Source organism: Schistocerca americana, chromosome 6 (assembly GCF_021461395.2).
Source record: "Schistocerca americana isolate TAMUIC-IGC-003095 chromosome 6, iqSchAmer2.1, whole genome shotgun sequence".
Classification (NCBI taxonomy): Eukaryota; Metazoa; Arthropoda; class Insecta; order Orthoptera; family Acrididae; genus Schistocerca; species Schistocerca americana.
In genome coordinates, this window is record NC_060124.1 from 479,191,675 (window position 1) to 479,207,512 (window position 15,838).

Below are 15,838 nucleotides of genomic sequence, written 5' to 3' on the forward strand. Positions count from 1 at the left end.
GCAAACTGGTGCAGATTTCAGTGCTGGGCCATCAACAAGTGTCATTGTGCGAACCATTCCACGAAACATCATCGATATGAGCTTTCGGAGCCGAATGCACACTCGTGTACCCTTGATGACTGCACGAAACAAAGCTTAACGCCTCCCCTGGACCCGTCAACACCGACATAGACTGTTGCTGACTGGAAACATGTTGCCTGGTAGGACGAGTCTCGTTTCAAATTGTATCGAACGGATGAATGTGCACGGGCGCGGAGACAACCTCATGGACCCTGCATGTCGGTAGGAGACTGTTCAAGCTGGTGGAGGCTCGGTAGTGGTGTGGGGCATGTGCAGTTGGAGTAATATGGAACCTCTGATACCTCTGTATATGACTGACAGGCAACACGTACTTACGCAACGTGTCTCATCATCTGCGTCCATTCGTGTCCATTGTGGATTCCGACGGACTTGGGCAATTTCAGCAGGACAATGCGACACCCCAGAGGTCTAGAATCACTCTTCTGAGTTTAAACATTTTCGCTGGCCACAAAACTCCACAGAAATGAACACTATTGAGCATATCTGGGATGCCTTGCAACGTGCTCTTCAGAAGAGACCTCCACTCTCTCGTATTCTTGCAGATTTATGGACGTCGCTGCAGGGTTCATGGTGTCAGTTGCCTCCAACACTACTTCAGACATTAGTCGACTATATGCCACATCGTGTTGCGGTACTTCTGCGTGTTCGCGGGGGTCCTATACTATATTAGGCCGGTGTACCAGTTTCTTTGGCTCTTCAGTGTATGTAAAAGTTGATCTACTAAGTCTCCTGTATAGCCTATTAAAATGTGTTAACATGAATTGTGAAACATTCTATGAGGATAAAGGAGAAAAAATATAAAATTGCGTCACTGTGGAGGATCGAATATAGCGTACACCATATTGCATGAAACAGTAGCTCACACATGAAGTGCAAGAATTACAAGTAAAAAACCAATGACGTTAAGAACTGGAAATTTTACAAATACAACAAACCCTTTAGCTTCAATTTTTTTTTTTTCAAATTCTAACCAAGGCTGTTACCTGCTGGGACGTTTGCATGCGCGGCATCCTATGAGCTTAACACCATAATTTGCAAGTAAGTTCTTTTATTGTTTGTTGCTAGTCAAATTTTGCTAAATCGGGATCATGCTATTTATATGAAAGGCTGTATTTTTTTCTCCTAGACCAATCCGAAAATGTTTTGTATGAGATGAAACGTTCACTGGAGCATAAATACAATAAAAATCCAGTTTTCTAACCACCACTGTTTGTTCTTTCATATTGTTAATACTCGTTGCTGTAACACACAGTCATGGATTGGAAAAAGTTTTAAAATTCAAGTAAGTCGCATTATGCCGCTGGTTAACTCGTTGTGAGAAGTCTTTGTTCCTTGCTCGATCAATCCACATAATCGTCACTATTGCCGACATCTCGTCGTGAGAGGTTTATCAATTTTTTGATATTTAAAACGTATTGTTTATTTTGCCGTCTCGGTTGCACATAACCTATTTTTGAGATGTCTAGTTTCGGTCGAAGCTGATGATCTACAGATCTATTTAGTTGCGTAAGCAACCCGTCGTACCCATACAGGAACTATGTGTGCTTTGATCTGAAGATGATTACCTTCGATCGAAACAAGTTAAACAAAAAATAAATTTTTAAGGATGTGCTGCCCCACAGCTCGTAAATATTTAAAAAATGTCGTGATCACCGCTTTGAGTTGCTTTCGACCGACTGATCGTCATCAGGTTCTCACTAGAAAGCATTTGCAGCATCATATTAGACGAATATGACATCGTTGACATAAGATAATGAAAGCATGAATTTGTCACTGTTCTCAGATCGTAATATAACCTAGTCGCCAATACATAAACCGCACCAGGAGTGGACTCTTTCATGTTTCATCATTGCTTTTTCACCGATGGAGTGTGCAATACCGCAAGCTGTGGTTCGTGTCGTCACCTGACGTGCTATCGTAATATCTCTTCCTTTTTGTCCCCTTGATCATATCCCTTCCACGTAGACTGCTGTAATATGATGACGATGATGCTGTTTAAAATGGCTGGCCATCTTGTGCAACTTCACATTCCTCAATAATTAAAAAATCCTCACTAACATCATTGGGAGACCCTGGGATCTCACTGATAAGACAGTCATCCTGCAAAATAATAACAATTGTACACAGCTTGCAGTGTGTGCTTTATACTTTTTGTCCACGAACTCAGTTTCACAACGTATTTAATTTTAAGTTACAAAGGAAAAAAATATGAACGCCAGTGGCGTTCAAACCCACAATGTTGGAATTGTAATCTAAACGCATCAGACAACTGAGTTATTCATATACATTGCATGTTTGTAGAATGTATCTTGCGAAATTCGCCAAGACAAACCAGTTATCAGTTAATTTTTTTCACGTACTGTACGAACTGCAGAGGAAACTGAAGGGTAAAAAGTTACTTAATGTGACGTTACGGTTTTAGTGTAGCCCGTGCAAGTTCCTTTCCTTACAAAAAAAAAAAAAAAAAAAAAAAAAAAAAAAAAAAAAAAAAAAAAAAAAAAAAAAAGTTTCACAATACCACACCGTTGTTTCATACACGTCAGCAGATCCCACACCACTCTTTGCCGAAGCTTTTATTTTATTCATTTCTGACACAAACGTCGTGCGTAAACTTCGCTATAATTTCAGCATGAGACGAAAGCCTAACCTCCTTCAATGAATGAACTATTTTGTCGAGTGTTTCCTGACGTGTTTGTTATGGTACGTGGGTGATTTTGTGTCATAAAGACATGTTTCGTGTCTGTATGACTAAATAAGAATTTCTATAGCTCCCTTAGACCACTCCATTATCACAAAGTGCACCACTGACATCAAGAACAAACAGACGCACGCACTCAAATGGCAGGCTAATGCCGTGGAATATAGCTTCGTTCGACTGCATGCCATTTACTACCAATGCGGTGGCACGCCACCAGATGGCACGCAAGTTAACTGTTCACACGAAGCAATTTACTCGCTACGTTAGTCATGGCGCAAGAAATGTCTTCGTCTGTACAGGGCTTCACAGGTGAACCACACTTTCCTAAAATTCTCCCAATAAACCGAAATCGGTCATTCGCCTGCGGTACTAAAATCATTACACACTCATTGCATTTCTTATTGTTCTGCAAAGTTAAGCCTAGATATTTCATCGACGTGATCGTGTCAAGCAGCTCACTGCTTATACTGTATTCGAATATTATGGTTTGTTTTCCCTACTCAACTGCATTAATTTACATTTATCTACATTTTGCGTCAGCAGCCATTCATCACACCAACTAGAAATTTTGTCTTAAGTCGTCTTGTACCCCCCTACAGTCACTCAACGACGACTTCTTCCCGTACACCCCCGTATCATCAGCAAACAGCCGCAGATTACTGCTTACCTTGTCAGCCAGATCGTATTTCTATACAGAAAATAACAGCAGGCCTATCATCACACTACACTGGGGCACTCCTGGCCATACCCTTGTCTCTGATGAACACTCGCGTCGAGGACAACGTATTGGGTTCTGTTATTTAAGAGGCCTTCGAACCACTCACGTATGTGGAAGCTATTCCGTACGCTCGTACCTTCTTTAACAGTCTGCAGTGGGACACACTGTCAAATGCTTTTCGGAAATCTAGGAATATAGACTCTACCTGTTGCAGCATATCATGTGAGAAAAGGGTAAACTGGGCTTCGCACTCGTCGAATTCGCTCACCCGGTTCATCAAGAGTTTTTGGTTTTGTGCGATAAACTCCCTCTTTTGTCCACCCACAGAGAAATAAATTGCAGGGCGTTAGGTAAGGACTCCTTGCTGGTTAATCAAGGGAGTAACGACGTTCCAACCAACGTCGTGGAAAATGGCTGTCGAGCCACGCACAGGGCCCCATCATGCATTAAGATCAGCACATTGTAATTGTCCCATGTGGATAAAATACCGTGTGCATAATTTTCAAGCATATCAAGGAGACGTTCTGCATTCACTGTGTTGCGAATACGATACAGACCCAAAACTTGTTCAGTAACTAACCACGGATCCTCTGTTTCCCAGTAGTAACAGCTGCGTCGGTTTACAACCCGCCACGCCGCAGCACAGAACACAACTTCATCTGACCGCAGGATATCACCGAAAATATCGGACCAGTCTTCATAACAAGCAAGCATCATAAATTCTACAATTGTAAGTAAAAAAATTTCATGAAAATTAGTTAAGTATTAACAAGTTACAAACAATTTTCAATAAGGAGTTAATTCTCGTTTGTCCCGTATATGTTGGTTACCAGCAAGGAGTGTTGTTATCAAATAATTTCGTTAGTTAAAGTTACAGGCGTACGACTCTATTTCTTCTAACCATATTCTCAACATATTCATCAGTACAGAGGTTAAAAAGTATCGGCGACGAACTGCATACTTGTCGTAAGCCTAAATTTGTTGTTATTTTAACATTCTTTCTTCCCCGCAATGTCTGTTTTGGATTCTCAGTAGATTTGTTGCATTACTCTTAGAAAATGTTGTAGTATACCTCCCCTATCTATTGTTCCCCAAGATTAACCTATATACATTGTGAAAGGCTTTCACGTAGCCAATAAACATAAACTTCACAAGTATGATGTATTGACAACGATTTCCTGCAATAAATAAAGGCACCTTTTCTTCTCCAAAACCAGCCTTTCCCGAAGGATGGCCGCTGTAATACGGTCGAAACGTCGGTTTTAAAGTTTAAAGTTAAAGGGTTTCATACCATGGCACGGTATAACACGCAGAAGAACTTTACTCATCAAGCATCAGATGTGTTTCTCTATTAAATTCTACATGCTTTTCAATTATTTGTCTGATGAACAGAACCTATGCTTCCTGAACACAGTTTGCTGCTCCAACTAGATATTTTCTAAAATTACTGCGAGTTTTTATATTATCTTCGAATATATATTATATCCAATGTTGAACAAAGAAATGCCATGTATAATTCTCATCCTGTCTCCTGCCTTATTTCTTAAATATTTGTGTTGCTATGACTAGTTTCCAGCTCTTCGGAATTTCTTTCCTTGTGTAATATTACTGTTGATGTGCAGAAGGAACCAAGATTTCATTAGAAGAGAAGCTTACTCTATCAGTTGGGTGTGTATATTGTCGCTTCTTGGTGTTTTCGTGTTTTTCGTTTTTCGTAGCATATCCTCTAAATCAGTCATTTCTATTCTGTCTGCACTTAGTTCTTTCTTCTCTTCAGACGTTAATGTTTCTTCTTCAAAAGTCTCCACTTGCTTTATAATTCTGTTTTATTATACCACATTTTATGCATTACAAGTTGAAACAAGCGTTCTGTTTACATTTTCTGTTTCATTCTGGTCTGTTGTGTCCTGTTAGGAACTTACGTCACAGTTGTTTTTTACGTAATTAACAAAAGTCACCCAAAAATCGATTTCGATACACCTTCGCATCAAAACACATAGCCCAGAAAGCGAAACACTCGGAGACCAGAAAACATCCGATACCTGATGGTTTGTATTGCGGTCACGGATAACCTAGCTCACTTAATGTTGTTTGGATAGTTGTATTTTACGTTCGTTTCGGTACTTTTAGTTAGGTATCTGCGTGTCTTTGTAGGATGTTCGTCTATTATGTTTCAAAACATTCTGATACAGTTTTCGCATGTGATTTAGTATTTAACCCATTCTGTCCCCTCGAATGTTCCAGAGTTAGGTTTTCTACGTCCACTGTTAAGCAATACGTAAATCAGGCTTTTCCATTTGGTCTCAAGGCATTTTACAGTGCGTCATTTATGCACTGTGTTGCAAAATTTTGTTTCAGTCGAAGATTAAAGCTTCATGAGTTTATGAAGTGACTGATTTCACTTTTAACCTGAGGTGTAATAAGTCATGATCAGTTTCATGTCTGTACAAAGTAAAGCGTGCAACAGTTTTACTTCCGTGGCCACACCGAAGATGCTCGATGCCCGATATACTTGTGGATATGTATGACATTGACCACCAAGCTAATGTGCATAAAGGGCTTCGAAATCAATTGCAAACAGACAAAAAGTAATAAACAAATCTGAAGACCTCGAGAGTAGACAACATTCCTTTAGAACTACTGACAGCCTTTGAATAGCCATCATGACAAAACTCTTCCATCTATTGATCAAGATGTATGAGACAGGCGAACTACCGACAGAGTTCAATACGAATGTAATAATCCATTTCCAAGAAAACAAATGCTGACAGGTGTGAAAATTACCGAACTAACAGTTTAATAAATCATTGTGGCAAAATGCTACCACGAATTCTTTACAGAAGCATGAGGAACTAGTAGAAGCCGACCTCGGGGAACATCAGTTTTGATTCCGGAGAAATGAAGGAACGCGCGAGGCAATACTGATCCTACGACTTCTCACAGAAGACGAGTTAAGGAAAGGCAAACGTTCGTAGACTTAGAGAAAGTTTTTGAAAATGTTGCCTGGCATACTCTGAAACTCTGAAGGTAGCAGGGGTAAAATACAGGGAGCGAAAGGCTATTTACACCTCGTACAGAAACCAGATGCCAGTTGAAAGCGTTGAGGAGCATGAAAGAGAAGCAGTGGTTGAGAAGTGAATGAGACCGGGTTGCAGCACATCACCCATGTTCTTCAATCTGTACACTGAGCAAGCAGTAAAGGAAACAAGAGAAAAATTTGGCTTAGAAATTGAAGTCTCGGGAGAAAAAAATAAAAACTTTGAAGTTTGCTGATTACATTGTAATTCTGTCAAGAACAGCAAAGGACCTGGAAGTGCAGTTGGACGAAATGGACGGTGTTTTGAAAGAAGGGTATAAGATGAACATCAACAAAAGTAAAACAAGGATGATGGAATGCAGTAGAATTAAATTAGGTGATCCTGAGGGAACAGTCCTCACAACAAGAGGCATACTAGAACTAAAATACTACACTCTGAAAGTAGTACATGAGTTTTATTATTTGGGTAGCAAAATAACTGACGATGGCCGAAGTAGAGAGGATATAAAATGTAGAATGACAATAGGAAGAAAAACTTTCTGAAGAAGAGAAACTTGTTAATATCAAATGTAGAAGAAATTTGTTGATAACAAATGTAGATTCAACTGTTTTCACAAGTTGTTTCTATGGAGTGTAGCTACATATGGAAGTGAAACATAGACAGCTTAGGTAAGATGAGAATAGAAGCTTTTGAAATGTGGTGCTACAGAAGAATGCTGAAGATTAGATGGGTGGATCACATAAGGAAGTACTGAACAGAATTGGGGAGAAAAGAAATTTGTGGCTCAACCTGACTACAAAAGGGATCAGTTGGTAGGCCACATTCTAAGACATCAGGGGATAACCAATTTAGTTCTGGAGGGAAGCGTGGGTGGCGGGAGGGGGGGGAGGGAAAATCATAGAGGGAGACCAAGAGATGAATACAGCAAAGAGAGTCAGAAGGATGTGGGTGGCAGTATTTACTCGGAGATGAAGACGCTTGCACAGGAGAGAGTAGCTTGGTGTTGTTGTTGTTGTCTTCAGTCCTGGGACTGGTTTGATGCAGCTCTCCATGCTACTCTATCCTGTGCAAGCTTCTTCATCTCCCAGTACTTACTGCAACCTATATACTTCTGAATCTGCTTAGTGTATTCATCTCTCGGTCTCCCTCTACCATTTTTACCCTACACGCTGCCCTCCAATGCTAAATTTGTGATCCCTTGATGCCTCAGAACATGTCCTACCAACCGGTCCCTTCTTCTTGTCAGGTTGTGCCACAAACTCCTCTTCTCCCCAATTCTATTCAATACCTTCTCTTTAGTTATGTGATCTAGCCATCTAATATTCAGCATTCTTATGTAGCACCACATTTCGAAAGCTTCTATTCTCTTCTTGTCCAAACTATTTATCGTCCATGTTTCACTTCCATACATGGCTACACTCCATACAAATACTTTCAGAAACGACTTCCTGACACTTAAATCTATACTCGATGTTAACAAATTTCTCTTCTTCAGAAACGCTTTCCTTGCCATTGCCAGTCTACATTTTATATCCTCTCTACTTCGACCATCATCAGTTATTTTGCTCCCCAAATAGCAAAACTCCTTTACTGTTTTAAGTGTCTCATTTCCTAATCTAATTCCCTCAGCATCACCCGACTTAATTCGACTACATTCCATTATCCTCGTTTTGCTTTTGTTGATGTTCATCTTATATCCTCCTTTCAAGACACTGTCCATTCCGTTCAACTGCTCTGTCAAGTCTTTTGCTGTCTCTGACAGAATTACAATGTCATCGGCGAACCTCAACGTTTTTATTTCTTCTCCATGGACTTTAATACCTACTCCGAATTTTTCTTTTGTTTCCTTTAAAGCTTGCTCAATGTACAGATTAAATAACATCGGGGACAGGCTACAACCCTGTCTCACTCCCTTCCCAACCGCAGCTTCCCTCTCATGCCCCTCGACTCTTATAACTGCCATCTTGTTTCTGTACAAATTGTAAATAGCCTTTCGCTCCCTGTATTTTACCCCTGCCACCTTTAAAATTTGAAAGAGAGTATTCCAGTCAACGTTGTCAAAAGCTTTCTCTAAGTCCACAAATGCTAGAAATGTGGGTTTGCCTTTCCTTAATCTGTTGTCTAAGATAAGTCTTAGGGTCAGTATTGCCTCACGTGTTCCAACATTTCTGCAGAATCCAAACTGATCTTCGCCGAGGTCAGCTTCTATCAGTTTTTCCATTCTTCTGTAAAGAATTCGCGATAGTATTTTGCAGCTCTGACTTATTAAACTGATTGTTCGGTAATTTTCACATCTGTCAACACCTGCTTTATTTGGGATTGGAATTATTATACTCTTCTTGAAGTCTGAGGGTATTTCGCCTGTCTCATACATCTTGCTCACCAGATTGTAGAGTTTTGTCAGGACTGGCTCTCACAAGGCCGTCGGCAGTTCCAATGGAATGTTGTCTAATCCCGGGGCCTTGTTTCGACTCACGTCTTTCAGTGCTCTGTCACACTCTTCACGCAGTATCGTATCTCCTATTTCATCTTCATCTACATCCTCTTCCATTTCCATAATATTGTCCTCAAGTACATCGCCCTTGTATAGACCCTCTATATACTCCTTCCACCTTTCTGCTTTCCCTTCTTTGCTTAGAACTGGGTTTCCATCTGAGCTCTTGATATTCATACAAGTGGCTCTCTTTTATCCAAAGGTCTCTTTAATTTTCCTGTAGGCAGTATTTATCTTACCCCTAGTGAGATAAGCCTCTACATCCTGTAGCTTGGTGAGCTGCATCAAATCAGTCTTTGGACTGAAGACCAAAATAACACCGTCGCGTATTATAAAGAAATAAAGTAATACATTTAAAAATGTGAACACATACTGGTGAATAGGGGCTCTGCAGTTCATCGACACCTTGTCATGACCTTTCACCGTCCCTGATCCGGATTTCACCTTTTTGCAGTCCTTACCTGTTTGTCACTTTCGTCTTCGTGTTATACTCTGCTACCAGTGCAAGTTTCTCATTCGATCCACACCATTCGTGTTATACTTACCGGCCTAATTTTTGCTTTTACGCAATACATTGATGGATCATAACATTGTTCATCTGTTTCGCAGCGTCTGATACACATTTGGAACGCAATACAGCATCGATTCTGCATGGCATGGATTCGACAGTCCTTGATAGGTTTCTAGATGTATGTGGAATCAGTTTTCTTCCCATATGCCACGCAATTCCCCTAGATTACCAGACGATGGTTGTGGGCACGGAGCTGGCTCCGATAACGTCCCAGATGTATTCAATCAGGTTAGGAACAGGAGAGTTTGGAGTCGAAGATCACCGTGAGTTCACTATAGCGCTGTAATGTGATTCTGCCTTTGTGACACGGACATTTACCATCCTGAATGATGCCATCGCCGTCGCGGGAGACGTCGAGCATGAAGGGCTGAAGGTGGTCTGCAGTAGGGTAAATGTATTAAAGAGTGCGCAGTCGCAAAGAGAGAACGGCTTGTGTTCCTGACAGTTGGCTAAACTGATCAGCTCGCCACTGACGTAGTTGTGTTCAGATTGGCATCAGAAACATTTCGCAGGAATTGTGTGAAGAAGCCCCATGTTTCCAAAGTGAAACAGGTAATCACTTTCAGCTTTCTTGATGTAATTCTGGCGTAAGTTATTCGCAGAACTGACGATCAGTGGGCTTTAATCTTCACTGCATTTGAAAGGCTAGCTTTCAGTTTACCATACTGCATTCACATCTTACGCAAATCTAACGTGTGCTGCCATCTGTTGACTTTGCTTGGAATCACTGTTACTGTACGAAAGAGCGCGCGTATAATGTCCCCAGAGCGTGCGTGCGTACTCTTTAGAGCACAACCGCAAATTTGTACCACCTAGCGTCTGTTGTGGAGTCTGAAGGATAAGATTTGTTTCAAATTATGTACGAAAATTGGACATGAAGCTCATCTTTACTGAAGATCTGCCAGACAATGAATAAAAAATGGAGAAAGCCAACGAAAGGTTGCCGCTGCTCTTGGTACAAAGAAGTCTACCTTAAAGAAAAGACTAAAAGCTTTGAGTAGAGAACATAGTTTTTGGCGTTTCCTTGTTAAGCGTTCAATATACAAATACATAGACTATGTTCAAAATATTTCGATTATAGATTGCGTTTTCTTTTGGGGCACTGTATCAACGTCACTGGCTAACAGCACTGGGACCTTTAAAAAGGGTCTTCTTAGATGAGATGGAAAAAGATTTAGAAAACTACTTCAGGGATCTTTATGCTAGGTTCTACGGTACTATCAGAAAGCAGCTCATGCAACTGGCACACGAGAACGTAGATGCTAACAAGTTGGATCACCGCTTCAATATGGACACAAAGGCAGCTGGTAAGGACTGGGTCCAAGATGTCTCCAGAAGGTACCATTTCACGTTTCGAACTCCAAAGAAATGCAACGTAGGCAGGGTACAGGTTTCAGTAAACCACAAACTGAGATATTTTTTAGAAATTTAAAGCAGGTACTACAAGAAAAAAAATTCCTTGCTCATCGCATCTATAACATGAATGAGACAGGAATATCTTCTGTTCCTAAATAGATCCCAAACGTCGTAAGTCCAAAAGGAAAACGTTTGGTTGGAAAGGTTGTGTCAGCAGAAAGAGGCCAAACCGTCACAGATGTCTGTACAATGAATCCAGCCGGTTTCTTCATGACACCAGCCACAATTTTTCCACGAAAGAGGATAAAGCCTGAGTGCTCCAGAGATGCACCCGAAGTGACTCTCCCAATGATCTCATACAGTGGCTTCACAAACTCTGATCTCTTCGTCCACTGACTACAGCACTTCAGTGACTATCCCAAACCAACTGAAGATGATTCAGCCCTCTTGATTCTCGACAATCACGTGTCACACTGCAGTCTTCAGAGCGTCTTATAGATCTAACACTGAGAAGGCATCCTGTTCCATAAAGAACCGAGAGAGGTGGCGCAGTGGTTAGCACACTGGATTCGCATTCGTGAGGACGACTGTTCAAATCCACGTCCGGCTATCCTTAGGTTTTCCGTGATTTCCCTAAATCGCTTCAGGCAAATGCCGGGATGGTTCCTTTGAAAGGACATGGGGGCCTTCCTTCCCCATCCTTCGCTAATCCGATGGTACTGATAACCTTGCGCCGGCCGGGGTGGCCGAGCGGTTCTAGGCGCTACAGTCTGGAACTGCGCGACCGCTACGGTCGCAGGTTCGAATCCTGCCTCGGGCGTGGATGTGTGTGATATTCTTAGGTTAGTTAGGTTTAAGTAGTTCTAAGTTCTAGGGGACTGATGACCTCAGAAGTTAAGTCCCATAGTGCTCAGAGCCATTTGAACCATTTGATAACCTTGCTATTTGGACCTCTCCCCCCAAAGTCAACGAACCAAGCATTCCAGACGGAATAGACCTGCTGTACATGAAGACACAGCAGAGAGGTGGGCTATTTTCTGTCCAGGATGTGACGAGCAGTATGGTGGGCCAATTTTAGAGGACTGGATCCAGTGCATTAAGTGTGAGATACGGTGGCTCGAACAGTGCTCTTCATTTGAGGGTGTTATTGCGTTAATTCTTGACATTTGCTAAATGCGTATCGTTTTGGCATGTTTTACATACTCTTAAGCGCAGGTGAACGAAAGAGTGCGCATTTCCCATTTTCTGTATTTCTGAAAAGTTAAATGAAAATACTATCTCTCTGCTGCTGTTGTTTTCTGAACATGTATGTATTACGTTAATAAAAATAAACCTAAAATGATTTTTCGCTACTGATAATAGTTCAAACACTAAAGGTTATTCCTTAGCAGCACACTCATTGGTGTGGTTCCCCTAACGTTCACGTACTCCACAGCTGTCACGGTGGCTTAGTCTAGTATCACAGTTCCACTGAAGCTCAGGTGAATGTTCTCCGTAGCGTGATACTGTCTCTACCGATTTGCGTCGCACTGAATATACAGGGTGGTCCATTGATAGTGACCGGGCCAAATATCTCACGAAATAAGCATCAAGCGAAAAAAATACAAAGAACGAAACTCGTCTAGCTTGAAGGGGGAAACCAGATGGCGCTATGGTTGGCCCGTTAGACGGCGCTGCCACAGGTCAAACGGATATCAACTGCGTTTTTTTAATAGGAACCCCCATTTTTTATTACATATTCATGTAGTAGGTAAAGGAATATGAATGTTTTAGTTGGACCACTTTTTTCGCTTTGTGATAGATGGCGCTGTAATAGTCACAAACGTGTAAGTACGTGGTATCACGTAACATTCCCCCAGTGCGGACGGTATTTTCTACGTGATACATTACCCGTGTTAAAATGGACCGTTTACCAATTGCGGAAAAGGTCTATATCGTGTTGATGTATGGCTGTTGTGATCAAAATGCCCAACGGGCGTGTGCTATGTATGCTGCTCGGTATCCTGGACGACATCATCCCAGTGTCCGGACCGTTCGCCGGATAGTTACGTTAATTAAGGAAACAGGAAGTGTTCAGCCACATGTGAAACGTCAACCACCACCTGCAACAGATGGTGACGCCCAAGTAGGTGTTTTAGCTGCTGTCGCGACTAATCCGCACATCGGTAGCAGACAAATTACGCGAAAATCGGGAATCTCAAAAACGTCGGTGTTGAGAATGCTACATCAACATCGATTGCACCCTCGCCATATTTCTATGCACCAGGAATTGCATGGCGACGACTTTGAACGTCGTGTACAGTTCTGCCACTGGGCTCAAGAGAAATTACGGGACGATGACAGATTTTTTGCACGCGTTCTACTTAGCGACGAAGCGTCATTCACCAACAGCGGTAACGGAAATCGGCATAATATGCACTATTGGGCAACGGAAAATCCACGATGGCTGCGACAAGTGGAACATCAGCGATCTTGGTGGGTTACTGTATGGTGCGGTATTATGGGAGGAAGGATAACTGGTTCCCATTTTATCGATGGCAATCGAAATGGTGCAATGTATGCTGATTTCCTATGTAACGTTCTACCGATGTTACTACCAGATGCTTCACTGCATGGCAGAATGGCGATTTACTTCCGAACATGATGGATGTCCGGCACATAGCTCGCGTGCGTTTGAAGCGGTATTGAATAGCGTAGTCCGCAGCTCGTGGTCGTGCGGTAGCGTTCTCGCTTCCCACGCCCGGGTTCCCGGGTTCGATTCACGGCGGGGTCAGGGATTTTCTCTGCCTCGTGATGACTGGGTGTTGTGTGATGTCCTTAGGTTAGTTAGGTTTAAGTAGTTCTAAGTTCTAGGGGACTGATGACCATAGATGTTAAGTCCCATAGTGCTCAGAGCCATTTGAACCATTTTGAACAGCATATTTCTTGACAGGTGGATTGGTCGTCGAAGCACCAAACCGTGGCCCGCACGTTCACCGGATCTGACGACCCCGGATTTCTTTCTGTGGGGAAAGCTGAAGGATATTTGCTATCGTGATCCACCGACAACACCAGACAACATGGGTCAGCGCATTGTCAATGCATGTGCGAACATTATGGAAGGCGAACTACTCGCTGTTGAGAGGAATGTCGTTACACGTATTGGCAAATGCATTGAGGTTGACGGACATCATTTTGAGCATTTATTGCATTAGTATGGTATTTACAGGTAATCACTCTGTAACAGCATGCGTTCTCAGAAATGATAAGTTCACAAAGGTACATGTGTCACATTGGAACAACCGAAATAAAATGTCCAAACGTACCCACGTTCTGTATTTTAATTTAGAAAACCTACCTGTTACCAACTGTTCGTCTAAAATTGTGAGCCATATGGTAGTGACTATTACAGCGCCATCTATCACAAAGCGTAAAAAGTGGTTCAACTAAAACATTGATATTTCTTTACGTACTACACGAATATGTAATCAAAAATGGGGGTTCACATTTAAAAAGCGCAGTTGATATCCGTTTGACCTATGGCAGCGCCATCTAGCGGGTCAACCGTAGCGCCATTTCGTTTCCCCCTTCGAGCTAGAAAAGTTTCGTTCTTTGTAGTTTTTTCGTTTGACGCTTATTTCGTGAGATATATGGCCCGGTCACGATCAATGGACCACGCTGTATATGTTTTCAGCAGCCGTTCAGCTGCATAAGGGTGTATCCGGACACGATTATCGACCTAGTGTAACAAGAAACGTGATTCATCTCACCAGGCCCATTTCCCCGCTGAGCCAAGGTCCACTCTCGATATTCCCCTGCGCGCTACAATCGTAATCGACGATGTCGTTGGGCCGACATGGGATCACATAAGCGGGATGTCTACTGCAGTGGTCCATGCTCAACAGTGTCCGAAACACTTATACCTGCACCAGCGTTGTACTCTGTTGTCGTATCTGCCACTTACTGCAGCCTATCGTGCTTCACCAAGCGGTTAGTCATCCGTACTCCACCTTCTGTGGTGAGGTTTGGACATCCAACTCCTTGTCGCCTACTAGTGGTTTCACCGTCCAGTCGCTTTCCACAGATACTCACGCGAACATGCTACCAGCTTCATCATTTCCGAGATGCTCGTTCCCAGGCGTCGGTTCACAACAATCTACCCTTTGTCGAAGTCGCTTACGTCAGTGGATTTCCGCATTTGCGGCCCGTACCGTCGCTAGAACAATTTCCCATTCGTCGTTTGTATACTTTCCTGGCGAAGTCACGTCTCCACAGCGGCACGAGGTGACATTTTTGCCCATCGGTGTATGTACCACAGTTTCATTTCACATTCATGTCTCGGTCATGGTCCACAGGTTTTTATAATTACCTCAGTTTTTACAATATTTGCATTATGGAAATCGTACGGAGGTTTCACAGTGTCAAAAAAGGTATTTCACTCGGCCTAAAATAAGCATGTGATGTAAAATCACGTTTTACGAGTATCTGTAACAAGATAATGTCTCAAAGGCCTTTGTCATACTTTGAAGTCCACAGATTACTCGAATATAGTTGTCAATACTTGATGGCGATACACCGAAGAGTCTACACACAACTGACAGTTTTTGCAAATAACACATATCCAAAGGCTGTCAATTAAATACCTAGGAATAATAATTACAAAGGACTTAAATTGGATCGATACATACATAACGTGGGAAAGGTATTGGCAGAACAATTAGAACGTGCGGCTGGTCTACTAAAGAGACTGCAGTTGTCCGTCCTCTGCTGCAATATTGCAGAGCGGTATGGATCCTTACCAGATAGGGTTGACAGAGGACATCGAAAAGGTTCAAAAAAGGGCACCTCGTTTTCTATTATCGCAAAATAGGGGAGAGAGTGTCACGGATATAATACGCGAGTT